Source organism: Nuphar pumila, chromosome 5 (genome assembly GCF_984573655.1).
Source record: "Nuphar pumila chromosome 5, dmNupPumi1.hap1.1, whole genome shotgun sequence".
Taxonomy (NCBI): domain Eukaryota; kingdom Viridiplantae; phylum Streptophyta; class Magnoliopsida; order Nymphaeales; family Nymphaeaceae; genus Nuphar; species Nuphar pumila.
In genome coordinates, this window is record NC_143253.1 from 39,504,760 (window position 1) to 39,529,472 (window position 24,713).

Consider the following 24,713-nt stretch of genomic DNA (forward strand, 5'->3'; position numbering starts at 1 on the left):
TGAAGGTTGATGTGAAGAAATTTCTGCCAAATCTCAAGAAAACTCAATCTCCATGTCTCAAAAGAGTGCAAAAAGATCATCATGGTTAAACCTCAGATATCAAACTGCCAAAACTACCAAGATTTTTCTTTATTCATGTAAAATTCTTTTATCAATATCCTTCCATTAATTACTTTTATGAAACTGAGAGCAAATTCTTTTCTTTTCATATCAAGGAAATGGATAGCTTCCTTAAAGAAGCCCAACAACAATAATTTGATTTTAATTCTGGTTTCTACGGAGTTAGCCCAATTAGAGGTAATACTTTAGGTAGAAAATGGATTTTTTTTTGCACAAATGTTCTTACTTTCAATTATTTTGAATCAACTATAATTTTTATCTTATTGGCAATATTTTTCAGCTATCCCGACATGATGTGAGAGCTTGATGTCCATTTTGATATATCTTGGCATTGTCGTTATCTCCCTTTAGGACTTGATAACATGAGTTTTCAAGATCCTTCCCTTCTATTTTAATCTGAGCGCCTGAGCTCTCAGATTTGCACACTTCCCTGTGTTCCCCACTGTCCCACCATAGACAGTTCCTGTTCAGGGTAAGAGTTAAACCTAAATTATTTTTGGGAAAGGTTATTGTTTTAAAAGCCATTTAGTCTCAGCAATGAGACACCCAAGATCAACTCCTTTTCAAGCTTTAGGGAACCCCATTTTCTTCCTTTTGCAAACCTTCTCGGATTTATTATGCAAAATCTGAAGGTTCTATCATGGTTTCTTTATTCAAGGATTCTGGTATCCATACCCATTCAGGTTAAGGGTTACACCTGAGCCTCACTTCGTGAGGTATTTTATTCATATCCGTTCAGGTTAACGGTTACACATGAGCCTCACTTTGTGAGGCATTTTATCCATACCCGTTCAGGTTAAGAGTTACACCTAAGCCTCACTTTGTGAGGTATTTTATCCATGCCCGTTCAGATTAAGGGCTACACCTGAGCCTCACTTCGTGAGGTGTTTTATCCATGCCTGTTCAGGTTAAGGGTTACACCTGAGCCTCCCCTATCAGGTATTTTTCGTCCCATCCAGGTTAAGGGCTAAGCCTGAGCCTCATTTTGATGAGGTGAATTTTCTTCTCCATTCTCCATGTCATATCTACCACTATCACCCAAATCAATTCTTTCATACCCAGTCAGATTCTTCTAACTGGGGCATTTTTATAGCCTAAATTTGGTGTATTATTCTTTGCCAGTAAGCTTGACTTTCAACCGATTTAGTAGCAAAGAGGGGTATCTGTAAACACCCTAAATTTTCTACCTTCACTCACAAACCCTTTTCTCTTGCCACTGGGGCCCGCTCTCTAAATCCTTTAAGAAACCAGTTGGTCAACATTTGAGCCAGGGTTATTTAGAGCCTGAACTTTGTCCCAAATTCAAATATTTCAAAATTCAATCTCAATTTCAATTATCATTTTTTGCCTTCGAACAAAAATGTTCAATTCTTTGTTTTTGTCAAGGGTCCGGGACTTCAAATCCCTTATCCAGGGTTTGTCTTTTGCATCTTATTTCATATCATTTTATGTTATTGCATGTCATTTTCAAGATCCAACACTGGTTTTTCAAAATCTTCAATCCAGATTTGAGTTTTTAAACTTTTCTTTTGAAATCAATTTCAAAAAACTGGGTTTTAGATTGATATTTTCCATTCATCAATCCCCAGGATCTTATATTCCTTTATTTAAATTATTTTCCTTAGAAAGCGATCTGGATTCATTTTAAAATCAATTTTTAATTGATCTCAACTCTCAAATGAGACCCATCTAGGGGGTGTCTCTTCTGGACCCCTTATTTCATCCAAATTTTAGAGTTTTAGTTGATTTAGGACTCTATCTTTTCATCTTTTTAAACCTTTTTTAATATTTTATTTCGGTTTTAAATCAGAGGTAGTCTTATCCCTCGTCAATTTCTTTCATCTTGGCCAAAACCTCAGAGTTTTAGTCAGACTAAGACTCTATTCCGGAGTTTCAGTCAGACTAGGACTCTACCTTTTATTTCTATTTTTACCTGTTTTCAAGAAAATCCTTTAAAATGTTTCAAAAGAAACCAAAATCTTAGAGTTTCAGTCGAACTAGGACTCTATCCCAGAGTTTCAGTTTGATTAGGACTCTAACCCTTACCTCATTTCTGAGAAAATCTTTCAAAAACTTCTTCATCTATCTTTCAAAAAATCAAAATTTAAAATTTTAGGACTCAGCTAGAGTTTCTGTCGGGTCAGAACTCTACTCTAATTTTATCTTTTTACTCTTATTTTACTTGTTTTTCAAAAAACAGATCCAATTCTAAGAGTTTCAAATTTTTAGGACTCTATTTTAGAGTTTCAATTGATTAGGACTCTAACCTTGATTTTGTCATTTTGTTTACCTTCACTAATCTTTGAGAAGATCTTTCAAAACCTCTTTGTTTATCTTTCAAAAACCTAAATTTCAGAGTTTCAAAATTTTAGGACTCTAGTCAGGAGTTTTAGTTGGTTCAAGACTCTAATTTTCTCGAATTTACTCTTTGCTTTTATTTTCATCTGTTTTAAAAATTCTTTTTTAAACCTTTATTCTAACCTGTTCAAAAACTCAAATGAAGGGCCCACACACCTGATGCCACATTCGAGAGATTTTCAATTCATCTAGGACTCTAGTTGATTTAGAACTTTGATTTTTACCTTTTGTTTTAAACCCTTTTTGAAAATCTTTTTTTAACCCCTTTATTTTTAAATTTTTAAATCATTTTCTAAAAAAAAATCAAATGGGCCCCCCAGTAGGTGGTGTCACATTTGAAAGAGTCTAGGTTAGTTCAAGTTTAGTTAGTGCCCTAATTGAATTAGAATTTTAAAAAGATCAAAATTGATTTTAAAATCTAACCTTTATTTTCACTTTTTAAAACCTTATTTTTAAATCTTGAAATTAGGGCTTTTAAAATCAAATGTGGGCCCACTGTAGGTGGCTCCACATTTGGGATTATTCTAGGCTAATTAGGACTTAATTAGGTTAATTAGGTAGAGCCTTTTAGGGTTAGAACTCCACCAAAAATCGTTCCCCCAATTGCTCTATCTTAATTAATTAAAGAACTTTCAAAAAAATCCAACTCTTCAATTAAGAGTTGGAAAATTTTATAAAAGGGTCTCTATAGGGGGGCAACCAAGCATGCACTCTCACCCTTTCTCTCACTCTAAAATTCGTGTCTCTCTCTCTCCTCCAAGTTTCTTCTCTTCCTCTATTACTGCAACAAAGGTGAGCTCTCTCTTCTTCTGCTTTTTTTTTGTTTTATTTTATTTCTTTTTTTTATTGATTTCACCATTGCCGCCCCTATGTGTGAGCTTTTTCTTTATTTTTTTGTTCAAGATCCATGTTTCACGACCTAAGATGATGATCTACTGATCATCCATGGTTGTTTCCATATTTTTGATCCGTTGGATTCATTAGAAATACAATTATTATGTTAAATGCCCAAAAAAGATCAAGATTCAACCTTTTTATAGGTTGAATCCCTCTTTCAAAGGTCAAATCAAATTTTCAACCGTGTATCCTTGATTTTTTTTATTATTTCATCATATCCATATTTGTTTTACTCATTCAAGCTTCAAATCAAAATTCATTATGTTATTTATAAGTTTTTATTTATTATTTTGCATGTTTAGATTAGGGTTCTTCATGCTTTATCGATAATATGCGTATCTTGATTCTGGCTACACGAAAACAACATTATTTCATGTGTGTTTTTTTGTTAATAAAATCTATTTTTTTTAGGGTTAAATCATGACTGTGTCAGTGGCTTTTCATAAGAATTTAGGATTATTTTGAGTTCTGTAACTTTGTTAAAAAAAATTAGAAACCGAAACTTGGTTCCTGTACCGTGAAAACATTATACAAAATTAGGTACAGTTTGTCGAAGTGATATCTCCATCATTAGAGATCCAATCGATGATCCGTAAAAAGCAGAGGATTTGTCAAGATGTCTAGTATATCCTATAAAATTTTCATTTTTTTATACAGCAGTGTGCTATTTTTACTTTTTCAGAAATCAGAATCTATTTCACAAAGACCGTTATGCATCATTTAAGCTCTGGGTCAACTTACGCAGATCATATCTCCTTAACTGGAGATCTGATTGATGATCCATATAAAGTCACAGATTCAAAAGCATTTTTAGTTTTATCAGTGTGATTCTTGTAATTTTTTAATACTGTCTGATATTTTTAATTTAGCCGAAATCAGAACTGTCTTTTCTAGAGCCATCATGTGTTCACCGGAATCAAGCGTATATTGCAGGAATGATATCTCACTAACCAAAAATGGTTTTTCCAATCTGTAATAAGAAATATTTTTGTCTAGATGCATAGTTTCTTCATGTGAAATTTTACAGTTTTTTATTGCAGTTTGATACCCGATTTGGGGCTGACATTGTGACAGGTACGTGCCCACGGACAAAATTACATATTTTCATATTTTTATTTAATTTTTATATCAAAATAAAACCAAAAATATATTTTTTTGATTGCACTCTAATTTTAGGGTTATTAGAAGTGTTCATGTTGATTTTTGTGAATTTTGAAATTCATTTAGTGCATTATTTAGTTAAATCATAAAAATAGGATGCCTGCGGAGTCCTGATTCAACTGAAATAGGGGCAAAATTGATATTTTTATGATATTCCATTTTTTTCATGAAAAGTTTTATATTTTTTTAGGGTTGATCATGTTCATAATCATGCTAGGGTGCTATACACCCTATTTGGTGTTGATTTGAATCCGTTTGATCTCTGAATTAAGAGTTTTATAAAAATCTTTTCTGAAAACCCTGATTTCAAGGCCATATTCTTGTTTTCAGAGACATTTTGGTCATTTTTTCTGATATTCTGAATTTCAAAGTTGTTTCCTTTTATTATTTATTTAATTTTGCATCATATTTTATTATCTTTATCTCAATAAAGCATGAAAAAGGCTTATATCAGGACATCAATTTCTAGATATTACTAGATAAATCCCAAAAAGCTTATATATCTCTACCTACAAGTTTGTTAATTTTGCTGAGATATTCAAGAGTGTATTTTCTTTTATTTTATTTTCCATTTTGATGTAAATTATAATTGTAAATATTAGAATAAGAATTTAATTTTCTGCTTAGAATATGGTTGAATTGCATATAGTTTATTTTTTAATAATATGATTCATGTGATCAATGATGATTCATGCATATTCAAACCCACCATGGTCTACACGATTGGCACGTGCACTCACTTCTAAGGAGTTAATAAACTCGAATGAGTTCATTTTTGTGGCCACAGTCAGAATACGAACAATATTGAGATTTATCATCTTCTTTTAAGCCACAATCAGCCTACACACTTAGGCTATCTTCTGAAATCATTGCATATTTCTAAAAGTTGTGTAAGTATTTCTCCCTTTTAGAATCAAATAAGGTATATTCAATGCATATTTGTGGCCATAGTCAGGGATATGTGCTGAATTTATTTAATCTAAATTCTATAAGGCACATAAATTCTTTTACAAAAGGTTTTCCTCAAATTCTTCAGAAAATATTTTCTCAAATTTCATTCATGCATTGTCTAGGTTAGATTGCATCATGAATAGTTTTTGACAGGGTTACACGCCCATTCTTTTGATCAATTCAAAAATCATATCTCAAAAAAAATTGATTTTCTAAAAAATCTCCAAAATTTCTTCAAAATTTGATTTTCTCAAAAAGATCTCTTTTTCTTCAGGAATTGATTTTTCTTTCTTCAAAAATACTTCTCAAATATGGGTCATGATTTTCAAGGTATCCTTTTTTTCAAGTATTTTAAAATTTGAAGCATACATCATATTTTCAGTCAAACTTTTTCTAAGTCATAGCTCATGCCTGATTCTTTGTGCATTTAGGAAGTAGAACATCAATTTAGACAAGTTGAGCAAAACAAAGCACATGATTGATCATTGGTTTGATTACCCTTGGCTATGGTGCCAGGAATGGTTGAACCTCGTATCAACAGGCGAGTCTCATTCTTCAGAATTATACTGCATTTTAAAACGAAGACAAGTTATTTTCAAAAACTTTTTTAAAGGTCAGTTTAACTTGAAAAAGTAAAATTTTGCAATGATAACAGGTTTGACGACCGAGATGGGACCTGTTTTTGCCTGATCAAACTTGTGCTCTGCTCTGTTTAACTTATCAAAATCGTGGTCTACAATGTCAGCTCTATTTCATGTGAACTTAGGAGCCTAGAATCAAACCCATCTGACATGGATTACATGTAGACTTAGGCATGGTTTGGTAGGACCGATTGAGGAGGTATTCTTCATGCTCACTTAGACTTAGGTCAAATACAATCCTTCTCAATCTAGGATTTGATTGAAAATAATGTTTTGCTTCTCATAAATTTTTTCCAAAAATCTACTTCTTTAGGTCATTAGAGCCTTCTATTTTCTTGCATGTTGATCATATTTTAAAAACTACCCCACCTACTTTTACGTGGCCACCACGTTGTTGAGCTTTCTTCCAGAACCATAGTTCGGGACAAAGTCTCACAACTGGGCCACCTATTTGGGTTGATCTCCCCTGCCATGTACCAAGAAACATAGTCCAAAGTATATTGGCAGGCACTCAAGGATGTTGGAAAACCTGAGCCTAGAACTGGAGAAATTATTTTTATGCCACGTACATCAGTCTTTGGCTCGAGTATATCAACATAAAATGATTGAACACAGATGATTTGAGCTTTAAAGTTAGGGTTAGGGTTCTACAACTATTTTAAAACTTGTGCACCTAGAGTCAGCTTTTTAGAGAATGTTATATGCGCATACTTGATTGTGCAGGATGTGATTGAATGTTATTTCTCTTTATTTCTTTTGTTTTCCTTATATTTTTCCATAAGTTTTCTGAAAATATTAGACGATTTTCAAAATACCCTATTTTTCTACATTCCCTTTTGTTTTTTCAAACCCTAGACGATTTTCAGAAAACTTCTCTTCTTTTTCTAAAAAATCAAGGCGATTTTTATCCTTCCGTTCCTTTGGATCTCGAATTTCCAGCTTTGTTTTTATCCTGCCTACAACTTTTTCAAAATGCATATATACTTTTCAAGTCTTGTCCTCACTTTTTTATTTTCCAGCCTATCGTGATGGCATTCAGTCAGCTTGATTTAGTTTTTTTCGTAGGCCATATCTCTTATCAGGTGCGGCAAGGTCTCCCTGATCATCAGACTCTGAACACCGAATTTTTCATTCCTCGATGATATTATTCTTGGCTCAAGAACTTTTCTCGTATGTTCTTGAACCATCTGAGTGACTACGGATTAGAACTGACATCGTCAGTAGGAGAGCATATTATCAACGGTAATTTGATTCAAGCATTAGCAGAGTGGTGAAATCCCTCATTCACAATTTGCCTTTTGCATCTCATTTTATATCATTTTATGTCATTGCATGTCATTTTCGAGATCCAACACTCTGGTTTTTCAATTTTTTCAATCCAGATTTGAGTTTTTAAACTTTTCTTTTGAAATCAATTTCAAAAACCTAGGTTTTACATTGATATTTGTCATTCGTCAATCCCCAGGATCTTATATTCCTTTATTTTAAAATATTTTCCTTAGAAAGCGATCTGAATTCATTTTAAAATTAATTTTTAATTGATCTCAACTCTCAAATAAGATCCATTTAGGTGGTGTCACTTCTGGATCCCTTCTTCCATCCAAATTTCAGAGTTTTAGTAGATTTAGGACTCTGTCTTTTCATCTTTTTAAACCTTTTTTAAAATTTTATTTTGGTTTTAAATTAGAGGTAGTCTTATCCTTCGTCAATTTTTTTCATCTTAGCCAAAATCTCAGGGTTTTAGTCGGACTAGGACTCTATTCCGGAGTTTCAGTCGGACTAGGACTCTACCTTTTATTTCTAGTTTTACCTGTTTTCAAGAAAATCCTTTAAAATCTTTCAAAAGAAAGAAAATTCTTAGAGTTTCAGTCGGACTATGACTCTATCCCAGAGTCTCAGTTGGATTAGGACTCTAACCCTAACGTCATTTATGAGAAAACATTTCAAAAACTTCTTTATTTATCTTTCAAAAAATCAAATTTTAAAATTTTAAGACTTTATTGTACAGTTCCAAAATTTTAGGACACTGCCCCAGAGTTTCTGTCAGGTTAGAACTCTATTTTGATTTCATTTTTTTTCTCTTATTTTACTTGTTTTTCGAAAATGGATCCAATTCTAAGAGTTTCAAAATTGTAGGACTCTATTTTAGAGTTTCAATTGATTAGGACTCTAACCCTGATTTTTTCATTTTGTTTCTCTTCACTAATCTTTGAGAAGATCTTTCAAAACCTCTTCGTTTATCTTTCAAAAACCCAAATTTCAGAGTTTCAAAATTTTAGGACTCTAGTCCGAAGTTTTAGTTGGTTTAGGACTCTAATTTTTTCGAATTTACTCTTTGCTTTTATTTTCATCTGTTTTAAAAATTCTTTTTTTAACCTTTATTTTAACCTGTTCAAAAACTCAAATGCGAGGCTCATACAATTGGTGCCACATTCGAGAGATTTTCAATTCATCTAGGACTCTAGTTGATTTAGAACTTTGATTTTTACCTTTTGTTTTTAACCCTTTTTGAAAATCTTGTTTTAACCCCTTTATTTTTAAAATTTAAAATCATTTTCTAAAAAAAAATCAAATAGAGGCGTCACATTTGAAAGTGTCTAGGTTAGTTCAAGTTTAGTTAGTTCCCTAATTGAATTAGAATTTCAAAAAGATTAAAATTGATTTTAAAATCTAACCTTTATTTTCACTTTTTAAAACCTTGTTTTTAAATCTTGAAATTAGGGCTTTTAAAATTAAATATGGGCCCACTGTAGGTGGCTCCATATTTGGGATTATTCTAGGCTAATTAGGACTCAATTAGGTTAATTAGGTAGAGCCTTTTAGGGTTAGAACTCCACCAAAAATCGTTCCCCCCAATTGCTCTATCTTAATTAATTAAAGAACTTTCAAAAAAATCCAACTCTTTAATTAAGAGTTGGAAAATTTTATAAAAGGGTCTCTATAGGGGGTCAACCAAGCATGCACTCTCACCCTTTCTCTCACTCTAAAATTCGTGTCTCTCTCTCTCTTCCAAGTTTCTTCTCTTCCTCTATTGCTGCAACAAAGGTGAGCCTTCTCTTCTTCTTCTTCTTTTTGTTTTATTTTATTTCTTTTTTTTTTGTTGATTTCAACCTTGTCGCCCCTATGTGAGTTTTTTCTTTATTTTTTTGTTCAAGATCCATGCTCCACGACCTAAGATGATGATCTACTGATCATCTATGGTTGTTTCCATATTTTTGATCAGTTGGATTCGTTAGAAATATGGTTATTATGTTAAATGCCCAAAAAGATCAAGATTTAACCTTTTTATAGGTTGAATCCCTCTTTCAAAGGCCAAATCAAATTTCCAACCGTGTATCCCTAATTTTTTTTATTATTTCATCATATCCATGTTTGTTTTACTCATTCATGCATCAAATCCAAATTCATTATGTTATTTACAAGTTTTTCTTTATTATTTTGCATGTTTAGATTAGGGCCATTCATGTTTTATTGATAATATACGTATCTTGATTCTGGCTACGCCGGAACATCGTTATTTTATGTAAATTTTTTTATCAATAAAATCTGATTTTTTTAGGGTTGAATCATGCCTGTGTCAGTGGCTTTCAATAAAAATTTAGGATTATTTTGAGTTCTGTAACCCTACTAAAAAAATCAGAAACCTAGTTCCTATACTGTGAAAACGTTATACAAAATCAGGTACGGTTTGTCAAAGCTATATCTCTATCATCAGAGATCCAATCGACAATCCATAAAGAGCAAAAGGTTCTTTAAGATGTCTAGTATATCCTAAAAAAAATTCATATTTTTATATGGTCATTTGCTATTTTTACTTAATCAGAAATCAGAATCTATTTCACAAAAACATATGCATCGTTTAAGCCCTGGGTCAACTTATGCAGATCGTATCTCCCTAACCAGAGATCCGATTGATAATCCGTAAAAAGCCTAGGATTCAGCAGAATTTCTAGTTTTATAAGTGTGATTTCTATAATTTTTTAGCACTGTTTGATATTTTTAATTGAGCCAAAATCAGAGTTGTCTTTTCTAAAGCTGTCACGTATTCACCAGAATCAAGCGTATATTGCCGAAATGATATTTCCCTAACCGGAGATGCTTTTTACAATATGTAAAAGGAAATATTTTTGGCTAATTGTATAGTTTCTTCATGTAAAATTTTATAGTTTTTCATTACTGTTTGATATCCAATTCGGGTCTGACACTATGACAGATACATGCCTGTGAGCAAAATCGCATATTTTATGTTTTTATTTAATTTTTATATCAAAATAATACCAAAAAATATTTTTTTATTGTACTTTAATTTTAAGGTTATTATAATTGTCCATGATGATTTTTATAAATTTTGAAATTTATGTGGCACATTATTTAGTTAAATCATAAAAACAGGATGCCCGCGGAGTCATTATTTAACTGAAACATGGGCAAAAATTGATATTTTATGATATTCTGATTTTTTTATGAAAAGTTTTATATTTTTTTAGGATTTGATCATGTTCATAATCATGTTAAGGTGATTCACACCCGATTTGGTGTTGATTTGAATCCGTTTGATCCCTGAATTAAGAGTTTTACAAAAATCTTTTCTGAAAACCCTAATTTTAAGGCCATAGTCATGTTTTCAGGGGCATTTTGGTCATTTTCCTAAAATTCTAAATTTCAAAGTTATTTTCTTATATTTTTTGTTCAATTTTGCATCATTTTTTATTATATTTATCTTAGAAAAGCATGGGAAAAGGCTTATATCCGGATAAATCTAGCAATTTCTAAATATTGCTAGATAAATCCCGAAAAGCTGACATATCTCTACTAACAAGTTTGCTAATTTTACAGAGATATTCAAGAGTGTATTTTATTTTATTTTCTTTTCTATTTTGATGTAAATTGTCATTGTAAATATTGGAATAAGAATTTAATTTCCGGCTTAGAATAGGATTGCATTACATATAGTTTATTTTTCAATAATATAATTCGTGTGATGGATGATGATTCATGCATATTCAAACCCACCATGGTCTACATGAATGGCACATGCACTCACTTCTAAGGATTTAATAAACTCGATTGAGTTTATATCTATGGTCATAGTCAGAATACGAACAATATCCAGATTTATCATCTTTTTTTAAGCTACAATCAACCTACACTCTTAGGTTATCTTTAAAAATCATTGCATATTTCCAAAAGTTTTCTAAGTATTTCTCCTTTTAGAATAAAATGAGGTATATTTAATGCATATTCGTGGCCATAGTCAGGGATATGTGATGAATTTATTTCATCTAAATTCTTTAAGGCACATAAATTCTTTTACAAAAGGCTTTCCTTAAATTCGTTAGAAAATATTTTCTCAAATTGCATTCATGCATCATCTTGGTTAGATTCCATCATGAATAGTTTTTTACAGGGTTACACGCCCATTCTTTTGATCAATTCAAAAATCATATCTCAAAAAAATTTGATTTTCTCAAAAATCTCCAAAATTTCTTTAGAATTTGATTTTCTCAAAAAGATTTTTTTTTCTTCAGGAATTGATTTTTCTTTCATCAAAAATACTTCTCAAATATGGGTCATGATTTTCAAGGTATCCTTTTTTTCAAGTATTTTAATATTTGAAGCATACATCATATTTTCAGTCAAACTTTTTCTGAGTCATAGCACATGCCTGATTCTTTGTGCATTTAGGAAGTAGAACATCGATTTAGACAAGCTGAGCAAAGCAAAGCACATGATTGATCCTTAGTTTGATTACCCTTGGTTATGGTGCCAGGAATGGTTGAACCTCGTACCGACAGGTGAGTCCCATTCTTTGAAATTATCCTACATTTTAAAACAAATGCGAGTTATTTTCAAAAACTTTTTCAAATGTCAGTTTGATTTGCAAAAGTAAAATTTTGCAGTGATAACATGCCCCCCCTTTGAAAATGTATTTTTTTCCTTTTGATTTGAAAACTAAGATGAAAGGTTTAAAAATACAAGTAAAAAAGATGAGAAAAAAGATGAATTTGAAAACAACAAATTTCAATTGGATTTAAGATCCAATTTTGATTTTCAAAATCCAAATTGAGTTAAAGCCGGATCTAGATTGAATTTTTAGAAATTTTATAAAAATATGGAATTTTGATTTGAGATTCAAAGATTATTTTTGAAATTGGGATAAAAATTAGATTTTGAATTTGAATTTGAAATCCAAGAATTGATTTTGAATAAAGATTGGATTTTGAATTTGGATCTGGATCCATTTTGATATTTCAAAATCTAGATTAAATTGTGAATTGGATCCAAGGTATTTTTCAAAAGTTTTTTATAAAATGGTGGATTTGAATTTAAAATTCAAGAATCAATTTTGAAATTAGGATAAAAAGTGATTTTTAAAAAGGATCTGGATCTGAGGTTTTGAATAAAAATTGGATCTAAATCTTGTTTGAAGGAAATTGGTCCAAAATGGCAATCGAACCCTGAATATGGATTTACAAAATGAATTTGCAATGAAAGATCCATGCTCATGATGGAATTTGGATTTAGATATTGGATCAAATCTGGAAAAAAGGATTGGATCTTGGATCTGGATTAGAATCCAAGAAATGAAATTAGATCTTAAATATTAGATGAAGGAGTGGATTTGAGTCTGAGTTTAGAAATCAGAAATCTATTCAATTATTCTTCTAAACGGATCAGAAGGTGGATCTAGATGGAAATGGATTTAAAATGATTAATCAGATTCTGGATATCTAATGGGATATTTCAGGTTCAATGAATAATTTGGACTTTGGATATAGATTATAAAATAAATCAGACGAAAGATCCAGGTCCGAGATAAAAATTAGAAACTAAATCCAGCATTGGATCCACTATCCGAGTAAAAATGGATTGGATTTTGGATATTGATAAAATATCAGATGAAGGAATTGATCTAAGTCTGAATTGGGACTTGTCCTAGTTTAGAAAATTGATAGAAATAGTGTCCTGAGTAAATTTTTATTTTTTGTTTTCGCCTAGCAGGGGCAGAAACACGATATTGGACTGGTTTGAACTAATTTGAATTGGATAGGTTTAAAATGAACTAAATCAGAAATCAGTTATACTCAGGTGAACTAAATTTGGAGCTAGAACACTAGCTCAACCGACTAGAGTTAGCTCAATTTAGACTGAATTGAGTTAAAATGAGCTCAAATGAGCTGAAACAAAAGTCTGAGTGTGTAAAAAGTTACTTTGAACTAAAGATGAGCTATTCAAACTCCTGGTCAACTCAGATTAGACTCACAAGGATGGGATCTAATGAATTTGACTGATTTGGGGACAATTTGGTTAAAATTCGAGCTAAAATGAGCTCATTTCGCTTGAAATGCGCTAAATTTAGCTAGAATGGGCTGGCACTGCTCGTCGTGAGCTCAAGGGAGCTAAAAATGTGAGACATTCTAACTTTTATGAACTTAAGCTGAGCTTGGTTAAGTCTAACAAATAAAAGTTTAAGGATGACCTAAGGGTAAAATGGTAATTTTATTGACAAAATGAGGGTAGACTGATCTCTAGACTGGGGTAAACCTAGGGGTGATATTCGACACTGCCCTGCAGAGAGTTGGCATCTATGAAATGAGGATGTCTGGAATGGACCTAGAAAATTCGGGGTGTTTACAGAAGTCTGCATAAACTTTTATATAATCATCATGACTTTTATGCAAACTTCATTAGATTTATGCGATGTTTTGCAGTTTTGAGAAACAAAAAGTCCAAACAAAATTTTATGTAAACTTCATGACTTTTGTATGAAATTTGTTAGATTTATGCGATGTTCTGCAGTTTTAAGAAAAAATGAAAGTTATGTGAACTCTATTTGGTATGCGTATTTCAGTTTGAAAGTTGTTTTTTTTTTTTTTATAAAAAATCACTGCATATATAAATGTGTATTCAATTTGAAATTTCATTTTCATTTGAAACACAACATGCATGAATGTATATTTAGTATAGAACTTGATTTTATTCAAAGCAATATATGAATGTGTATTCAGTTTGAAATCTATTTTTTATTTAATGCATATTAGATGGTATTTTGATGCATGCCACCTAGTTCTGAATATGTTGCATGTTAAATTATAAGTGGAGGAGGATGTAAGTAGGTATATATTGATGGCCTTGAGGTTTTGGCATGGTCTTAAGGACATGTTTATACAATGATTTATGCATGGTTTGTTGTACAATGTATGTGTACTCTAGGCACACAAATGCCTATGTTGTGATGATTATGGATTAATGTTGTGTTTTTGGTTGCCGGGTGTGGACCTAAAGGTATCTAAGTGATACGATATGTGATCTTTATTGTCGGGTGCAGACCCGATGGTACCTATAAGGTACGATAAGATGTATGAGAATAATAAACTAAAAATAACTATAAGATCACACTAAAATAATGTTTTTGTCATGCTCTGAAAGATGAGGTGACTGCACCAAACTTGAGGGATCCATTTTTGGATGGTTGACTAGCAGATGTTGTGTCCCGTCACTTTGGGTTGTGAAAACGCAGTCCCCTACCTCGGTGGATTAAGGGACATCCCATGGATCTGTGTAATTTTAAGGGTCAAATGTGAACCCTGTCCCTGACCATGGGCATTCAGAACAACTTTGTGGGATCCGAGGGCAATTGACTTGCCAGTAGAAACAGTCTCTTCAATTTAATTAAGATGTTGAACTTGTCCCCTATCACGGAGGAGAGGGGACCATCCCGTGGATTCATTGTTTACTTTTGGATCGAGGACCCCATCTCTAACAATGGGTATTAGGAGACCACCATGTGGATATGTATTGCTTCTTGGGTTGCAGACCAGTCCCCAACCATAGTGGCTTAAGGGATTATAGCTTTGGCCATTAGCTTTGGTAGTGCTCTAAAATCTTCTAGGGAGAGGGATTCCTTGACAAAGGTTCTCAGACTCTAGTGTTGGCTCACGGTGTCCAACATAAGGTAAAATAAACAAGGGAGTGATTAAATGGAACCCCCTTGGTGGCCCGAGGTGCTTATAGTTATCCATAAGGTTGGTGCCCCTTGTGGTGAGTAATTACAAGAGAAACTAAAGATGCGTGGATGCATTTCAATTATTCAACAGAAGCTAAATGAATAATCTAATAAAACACTCAAGCATAAGTTTAGTCATGCATTGGAGTGGTGTTTCTGCAATACTCATGGTTTTTAAGAAAAAAATGTTTTGGACCTAGGTTGGATCCGACTAGATCCAACCTGGATTCGGGTCACAGCCCCCCCGGCAGGCTACTTAAACCTCCCAAGGGGGGTTCTTTTTATGAAATGAGAAACCCCTCCCCTCTCTCGACTCTTCCTTGAGTCCCTGAAGCACTACCCGAGCCTTACCCTCCTCACGTCGAAGACCTCGACCATAAAACCACCCTCGTCCTCTTCTTCCTCTCACTGACGTAACCAGCTCCCAGACCCTCTCATCTCTCTCTCACTGTAAATCTCTCTCTCTCTCTCTCACTCGCTCTCTCTTCTCCATCTCTTCCCTTTTTTTTTTTGTCTACAGACCAAAGCAACAATTGCTAGTGGCTTTGGCTTGCCAAGAGGGAGGGTGCCAATCACCCCCCCTCTGCTCTCTTTTTTTTTCTACTGACTAGGTGGGGTGGCAGAAGCCACCACTCACCTTCCTATCCTTTGCTTCCCCTCTTGCCTAAGAACTGAGCCTAGCGCGGTTCGGTTCCAACTGAGTCTGGCTCGGCTATGGCCTGCTCAACTGTGGGCTGGCCACTACCTACGATAGTGACCCATCCACGCTGGGTAGGCCCGCCGAAGTTAAGCTCAATCAATGTTGAACCCAGCTCGGTCCTTGCCTTTAGACTGAGCCTAGACCCTCCTGTTTCCCTTCCCCCCTTCGTTGTTTCCAAATAAATAAGAGTGGAGGGCAGGATGCCCCCTCCTTTGATTCTTCTTCTTCCTTACTTTTGACTAGATCCAACCTGGATTCGGGTCCCCCCCCCCCCCCACAAGCTACTTAAACCTCACAAGGGGGGTTCTTTTTATGAAATGAGAAACCCCTCCCCTCTCTCGACTCTTCCTTGAGTCCCTGAAGCACTACCTGAGCCTCACCCTCCTCATGTCGGAGACCTCGACCATAAAACCCCCTCGTCCTCTTCTTCCTCTCACTGATGTAACCAGCTCCTAGACCCTCTCATCTCTCCCACTGTAAATCTCTCTCTCTCACTCGCTCTCTCTTCTTCGTCTCTTCCCTTTTTTTTGTTGTCTGCAGACCAAAGCAACAATTGCTAGTGGCTTTGGCTTGCCAAGAGGGAGGGTGCCAAGCACCCCCCCTCTGCTCTCTTTTTTTCTCTACTGACTAGGTGGGGCGACAGAAGCCACCACTCACCTTCCTCTCCTTTGCTTCCCCTCTCGCCTAAGAACCGAGTCTAGCTCGGCTATGGCCTACTCAGCTGTGGGCTGGCCACTACCTACGATAGTGACCCAGCCACACGGGGTAGGTCCGCCGAAGTTAAGCTCAATCAATGTTGAGCCTAGCTCAGTCCTTGCCTTTAGACTGAGCTCAGACCCTCCTGTTTCCCTTCCTCCCTTCGTTGTTTCCAAATAAATAGGAGTGGAGGGCTGGATGCCCCTCCTCTGATTCTTCTTCTTCCTTACTTTCGGCTAGATGAGAGAGGTGGCCAGGAAGCCCTCGTTTCCCTCCCGTGACTTCTCCTTCATTTTTCTCGGCAATCCAGAGGGTGCCATACCCTCTTCTCCTTCCCCCTTCCTCTGCTCTTTTGGCACAGTACCAGGTGAGCACAACTCTGCCTAGTCATTGAGCCCACCTCCTCCCGTTCTATTAGCACAAGAAGCAGCAATTGCTACTGCATGCATGGCTCTATCGAGCTGAGCTCGGCTGGAACCAAGCTCAACTCAGTTCATGTTTTCAAAATCGAGCATGTCTCGATCATGTCTTGCACTCTTGGCAGGCCTGATCAGGCACAACCGAGCTAAGCCCGGCTAGCACCAAGCCCAGTTCGGTTCACCCTTTGCATGAGCCCAACTTGGTCTTCTTAAATCAAGCCTGGCTCGGTCAAGTGACAACATTGGGTTGGCTCTTACTTGGCTCAGCCAAGCTGAGTTTGATAAAGGTCAAACTCAGCTTGATCCATTTTTGTATTACCGAGCTTGGCTTGGTCAAACCGAGTCCAGCTCAGTCAAGCCTAATCAACTCGGTTCCTTATCGAACCAAACTAACTCTTTTTATGTCTGGTAGTCAAGCTCGACCTCTTATACCGAGCCCAACTCGGTCCAATCGACTCAAACTAGGTTCGGGTTTGATCCCTACGATGCAATCATCATCACGATAAGGTTTTAATACCATCCTTTATGTAGCGCAACATAATATTTTTAGCGCTCCACGTCAACACAACGAATGTGACACACTTATCAAGGCACAAGCCCTTAAAAACCTATACTCGGAATCGTCCGCAAGTTCAACCATCTCTGAGGTAGGAAAAAGTTGCATAAGAGAACAAATGACAAAATAGTTCTAACTAATACACAATATATATATATATATGCTTTTAACTCAAGGATGAATTTTGCGTATTCTTGTCCATTTAAAATTATGTCATTTATTTTGTCGCCGCGCTGTTATGTGCATAGGCTACTGCTTACGTAATTTATTTAGCCGATGTACGATTTCATACATCGTGCACTGCTTATGCAATTTATTTAGCCGATGTACGGTTTTGTACATTGTGTATTGCTTATGTAATTTATTTAGCCGATGTACAGTTTAGTAGATTATGCACTGCTTACGTAATTTATTTAGTCGATGTACAATTTCGTATATCGTTCATTGCTTACACAATTTATTTAGTCAATGTATGGTTTCGTATATCGTGTATCACTTATGCAATTTATTTAGCTCGATGTGTGGTTTCATATATCGGGTCTTGCTTTATGTCATTTACTTTGCCGCCGCACTGTAATGTGCACATACTTTTGGTGTAATATATATATATATATATATGTGTGTGTGTGTGTGTGTGTGTGTGTGTGTGTGTGTGTGTGTGTGTGTGTGTGTGTGTGTGTGTGTGTGTGTGTGTGTATTCTATATACATATATAACTTTATAAAGTATGCAGTTTTGCATACTCCTGCCTACCTTATATTATGCCTGCATATTTTTAAAGACGCAAATTTGCATATCCTTGCTAAGTCTTTATTTTTAAAGGTATTTCAAATGCGAGATTTCAAGCTTGCATTATTCACTGTCTTAAAAAGCAAAACAAACATTTGGCGTTTGCATATTCGCAATAGAGTTTTTCCTTCAAACCAGCATAACAGAAATACGTCGACTACGTAACCCTAGGTGGTACATACTTTCAGTCCTTCCTTTTGCTATCCGAAATGACTCAGATATTCTCCGATCTAAAGCACAAAACTTTGAAATTTCTAAATAAATATTGGGGTTTCTTTCTAAGAAACTGATATCTCTCTCATCGTAGGGGTACTATCAGACATGCATGAAATGTTAGTATTACAATGATTGGATGGGAGGTTTATGGTAACCTCGTAGTGTAAAAATGCACGATGATAAAAAATAAATCACATAAATGGTGATGATTACCTTCCCAGGAAAGATGCTTGATTTGGTTTAAAGGACCAGAGCATAGAGAATGGATTGTCAGTTAAAATAGAACCTAACATACCCATTCATCTTTTTGGTTCTGTCAAAAGAGAGGACAATATGATACAAAAACTCTAATGGACAAGTTGTTAACAACTACTCTCCTCAAGTAGCAATGATTCGGTATCCCCGATCATCAGAGTTAGGGGACTAGGCTGCTAAAAATTATCGTAGGTAGTAGATCCCAATGATTTCTGCAGAAGTTCAAATGCATCCTCTTGAACAAGTGGCCTCTGTAAAATTCTCTCTCGATCATTGGTTGTCCCCTTAAGAGCGAACTCAGCTAGTTGTCTGGGGTATCAAAATACATAGAATAATAAACCCTTGGATAGTCTCAGCTGTTTCTATATTTTTTCTGTGCGTACCCTCGGGACAGTTAATATCAAAACAAGATTATCATGCTCATTTTACTTATTCTGAACTGCACATCATGAAAGAAACAACACATATGTTAGTCTTATTCTGAATTTTGATATCTATGCACCTGCTAGTTTTTTATAAGTTTGGTCTATTTTATGGGGTATAGGTGATGATTAGGTCGGTACAGTGGGCGATGTCATGATGACGTGATTATATCAAGATCCCACTCTTTCTCTGATGTTTTATTCCTGAGCACGTTTTGTAATTTTTACATAAGGGTTTCTTTTGAAATTCTTCTTTTGTATAAACTTTAATTATCAAAAACCTTGTTTTGAATTTATATGGTTTCAATGCTTATATGGAGATACAAATCTATTATGTAAAGAAATGTTCACCTGTAATGCGCCTAAGATCCGTTGAGTTGTTGTTTCAAACACTATTTTTCTGCTGAACTGTCATTTTAAACTCTAAAAAAGAATTGATCGCAAAGCATTTAAATTTTTCCTAAAAAAATTACAAGTACAAGATTTTCGAGCATTACAGTTTCCTTGTGAAGTGACCTGAAGAGTCGACTCCCCTGTGTCAATGAGTTTTTCCAAAGTGGACTTGTAGAGTTGATTTTTGGGTTAGGAGGGTCGACTCCTGCTATGTATGTTTGGATTTGTTTATTATTGTGGGCTTTCTTTGGGACCTAGCTAGTCCTTTCTTCCTTGAGCGTCCAACCTTGTGAGGTTTTTCGAGTGTTGGCTCGTGTTTTGGTCATGTGTGCAAGTTTCATTGCTAGGGATCAAGTTGAGTTCTTAGAGACCATGCTAAGACATGTTATAGTCTCATTCATTTAAATTTAATGTTTTTCAAGAGACGTCTAGGGAGAGCAGATTGATGAGGAGAGGTGAACTTAATTTCTACTATCTCTTTGCCTAGCACTTTAGTTGAGAAAGAGTTTTTCATAAAGAGATTACATCCTTCCTCCACTACCTTATACAACTTGAACAAGTTCTTATCATTTGCCACATGTACAATGCTTCCAGTGTCTAGATACCAGTCCCTATCAGCAACCACCATAAAGGTTTTAAGAGATTATAGCCACAAGCTTCTCCTTTGGCTTGTTTGGCTTGAGAGTAGTCATATTTCGTTCTTTGCATTCTCTTGTAAAATGACCAAACTTGTCACATACATAGCAATTGATTTCCTTTATATCGGTTTTTTCTCTCACAAATTTCTTTTTGTTTATCTATGATTTCATTATTTTGCCACCTTTGTTACAAATAATATTCACTTTAGGCAAGACCTCTTGAGGACTCAAATTCTTTTTGTCAACAAGTTTCCTCCTTAATTTGAATGTCCTTAAGAAGCCAATCTAAAGTGATTTTTTCATTTTTATGTTAGGTGATTTTTTTTTTTTTAAGAATCTGGTAGTTTTTCAATAATAACTGCAATTTGAAAATCACCATCAAGATACATATCTTCTCTCTTAATCTTATACAATAATATTTGCATCTCGTGAATTTGAACAAGTACAGGCTTATCATCAATAATAAGAAAATTAACATACTGATCTATGAGAAACAAGTACAGGCTTATCTTCGACATTGTATTTGATCTTTAAAGCATTTGATAACTCTTTAGCATACTTCAAATGATAATACAGGTTAAATAGTGAATCGATTAAAGTGTCAGAATATGCCACTTGCATTGGTAGTTGTCTGTCTCTCTCTCTCTCTCTTGTTCTTTTGTCTCGACTTCTCCAACAATAACAGTGGGACATGACTTCTTGAGGATATAGTCAGTGTACAACTCAGATAACAAAGAGACCTTTGATTGCTACCATTTGAAGTTCAACCCATCAAAGTGATTAAATTTCTCAAAGTCACAACTCAGTAGATTGATGGAGTTGGATGTTGAACCAAAAGCCATATCAAAATTTTAAAATTGTTAGAACACACAGTGGCAAAATCAAGATTTTGAAAAACCGAGATCCCAAGCCTAGAGACACCTTCTTAAGATCGCTATCTTTATAACTTCAATAGCCCCACTTCAGAAATTCTAAAGTTGTGAACAAAGTTTGTATACGAAGTCTCTCTAAGATACAACTAGGCTTGGACCTCAAAAGTGTTTTTGCTTTGCAAGACCCGGTGACTTCTCTCATACGCGAACTTACAAGCCAAATGAGTGCAAAAGAAAAGAAAATAAGAAAAGTATGAGAATATGAAATTTTGTTGTTCCAAAGAGACAAAAATTAAGGGGTTTTATAGACTTAATTAGGAAGTTTAAAAATGATTCAGTTGATAAATGAGATTGAATGGTCATAAATCCAATGTTTAGAAAATTGGATAAAAAAGACCCTAAACAGTCGTTCGTCGCCTTTGACCAATGGTCAAGGTCCTTCAAAACTGCCCAACAGCCACAAGCGGCATAATCACCATTTAAACACACATTTAGGGTAGATTAAATTGGGAAGTGAACTGTTGCCACGTGCAATGCAACAAAGTTTTTTGTCCTCACGATTCTTCTGGCTGTTTATTAATTTCCAAAACATCCCTAGTTTTGTACAAATGGCAAATGAAACGATGGGAACTTGATATTTGAGTTGTACGTATGTCATTGTATAGATGGAGTTAAACCGAATAATCTCAAACATGGGACAATTTGGTGTTTTACCCGACTTGACCCAATTGTGACATTAGAACCTGCTCAATTAACAAGCGTGTGGTATTAAATAAGTTCACATCTGTTTTGGGTTCTTTACTCTAGACCCATATCCAACTAAAGCTATTTGCAGAAGTGTTTGATTTGATCTGTTTGATAGGAATCAATCTTCATTGTTGTTTGAAGCTAAAAACTTTTTCTTCTTTTCATAGTCAAGCAGGGGTAGCCCCTGTGGGGAATATGAGATCCCTTGGTTATGACTTTGTGACCAAATCATCCAGATATTTCATTTAACCTTTAGCATTACATCTTTCATTTTTATTGAAAGGAAGAAAACAGTTCATTTTTATTGTCGTATTATTGAAAAGGATGTAAATTTATATGAATGCGATTGTGGGCAAATCTATGATTTCATTGGATCATATATGGCCCATTTAGAAAGCCCCTCGAGATATGGTAAGTGAACAGCGCACAGTTACTATAAGCTTCTTACTATATGGAAAATGTTACTTCCTTGGAAGCATAAAACTTCTTGCTTCCATAACATAAACAGAAGTTTTGGGAAACTCATTTCTGAAACACTAGAATTTTGCTTTCTCACTAGCTTCACAAATCGACCCACCTTCCCCTTGTTTTCCATACTAAAAATGATAACCTTTTATAATAAGCTTGGATATTGATTGTATCTCACTTTGTAATCATTCTTATGGTGTTTCTTATTAGCTTCTGCTCTTTCTTCATATTGCTTTTTCTGTTTTCTTTTCATACACTTTTATAATCACTTTACAATTCTATATCATTTCCCAGCCTTCCCTTAGTGCACCCCTTCCCATATTCGTTTTGAATATGTCTTGTTAACTATCGAATAAAGCTAGAATAATGCTTTTATATTTGAGTTGAGAAATTTAAATCCATGTAAAAGGTTGATTGGGTCTGAAGTTGACAACTCTCTCCCTATCAAAATCTGCTTTTCAAACAAGAATGCTACTATTTTGTATCCTACTATGTCAGATTTGGTGATATCTCCACATCGATTCCCACGCATCTATGATGTGACAAGACTTATATTGCTGCTTTGAACTTATGGATTGAATAGTTCTCGTAATCATGTAAATGATTGTATGTCTTAAGATGTGAATAATAGCTCGCAAGGGTTTTGCCTTCTTGGCTAGGCAGGACTGTGATTTGTCAGCTAACCATGGTTCAAAACCTGCAGGGGTATCCATAAACTAAGTGTACTCATATAAGGGACCCCAAGGGGTATTACCAATCAGAGGCCTGCCAATATGCGACTGGTGATTGAAGGAGAGGGTTTCTCATGGTTAAACTTAAAATAAAAAATAGAAAAACAGAAAGAAAGAAGAAAAGATGCCATTAATGATGAATTGTACTGGATCAATGACCTGTTGTTCGCTTTCGTGAGACCCAATCCTTTCACTTGAACTATTAGATACACCAGACTGTTAGCAATCTGTGAACACCCCAAATTTTCAAAATTTTTCTTTTTTCCCCTGGCCCCCACCTTCTGAGCAATTGGGTCAATTTCTAGCTAAATTCTCGGATTCACTTGTTGAAAATTCGAAATCCAATTTTATTTTATTTTTATATTTGACCCAATTCTGGATCCAGCTCAGATATCCAAATTCAATTCTAAGCCCAGATCTTTTATTTTCAAAAATCCAAAATCAATTCTCTGTATTGGATCGGGTATTTTATCCAGATCCAATCTCCATTTTGATTCATTCCTCTCATGTCATTTCCTTAATTCGAGATCCAAACTCGATATTTGCTTAAAAATCTCGGATCCAGATCTAGTTTGAAAATCCAATTTCCCCTTCTATTTTAAAACTCTTCTTTTTTGTAAAATTCTCAAAATTTCAAACTCAATATTTTCGTAAACTTTTCAAAAAAATCTCATCTGGACCCCATCTCTTAAATCCCTCGTATTTCCCTCATATTTTTAGATTTTTCTTTAAAAAACATAAAAGAAAAAATTCAGAAAATAGCTTTACCCTCTTTTTGAGAAATCTTTGTAAATGAAACCCCCTTTTTAAAAAATTTCAAAAAAATGAAGGACCACTTTTGAGAATTTTGTAAAGGCCTCCTCTGTTATATATAAACCAACGCAGGGGAGGCACTCTCTCATCCATCGATCTCTTTGCAAAGAATCTCTCACCATCGAGCATCGCTCTCATCCATCGAGCATGGCAGAGGAGAACGGTCGAGTTCTTAAGAGGATCATCTGGAAGGAGGAGGAGAAAACGAGTTTCTCTATCTCCCCTCTTTCGATTTCCTCTTTGCCTTCCTCTTGCCCCCTCTCGTTTCCCCTCTTCCCTCCTCTTTCTTCTCTCCTTTCCCTCTTTCTTCCCTTCCTCGCTTCTTTTCTTTTCCCTCTTCTTTTTCGGTGGAGAAACCACAATCCGCCGGTGGTGCAAATACTGGAGATCACCTCCCCTCTCAATTCAAACTGGTACGATTTTCCCTTTCTTTCTTCTTCTCTACCTCTTTGCCTTCTTTCTTTTCATTTGTTCCTCTTCCTGTTTGCATTTTAGACTAGCTTATTTTGTTTCAAAAAGGAAAAAAAAATAGATTGAATCCTGTATATGTTGCTTTTCAATGTCTGCATCATCCTTTGAATTCATGTTTTGTGCATTTGCATTTTTAGGATAGTTTCATTTCGTAGGATCAATTTTCCTGTATAGCATTTGATATTCAACTCTGCATCAGACGCATTCTCCATTTTCATTTTATAAGGTTTGATCTATGCATCCATCGGATCGTCCTCTGATCTGGAATTCTTGATCTGCATTATTTTCTTCTTTGTTTTATGTTTTTGCATTATCGATTTGTATTGATTTTCTGTTACGCATTTTCCCTGTTTGTCTATATGTTGCATTCCACTCTGGTTTATCTATATTTTA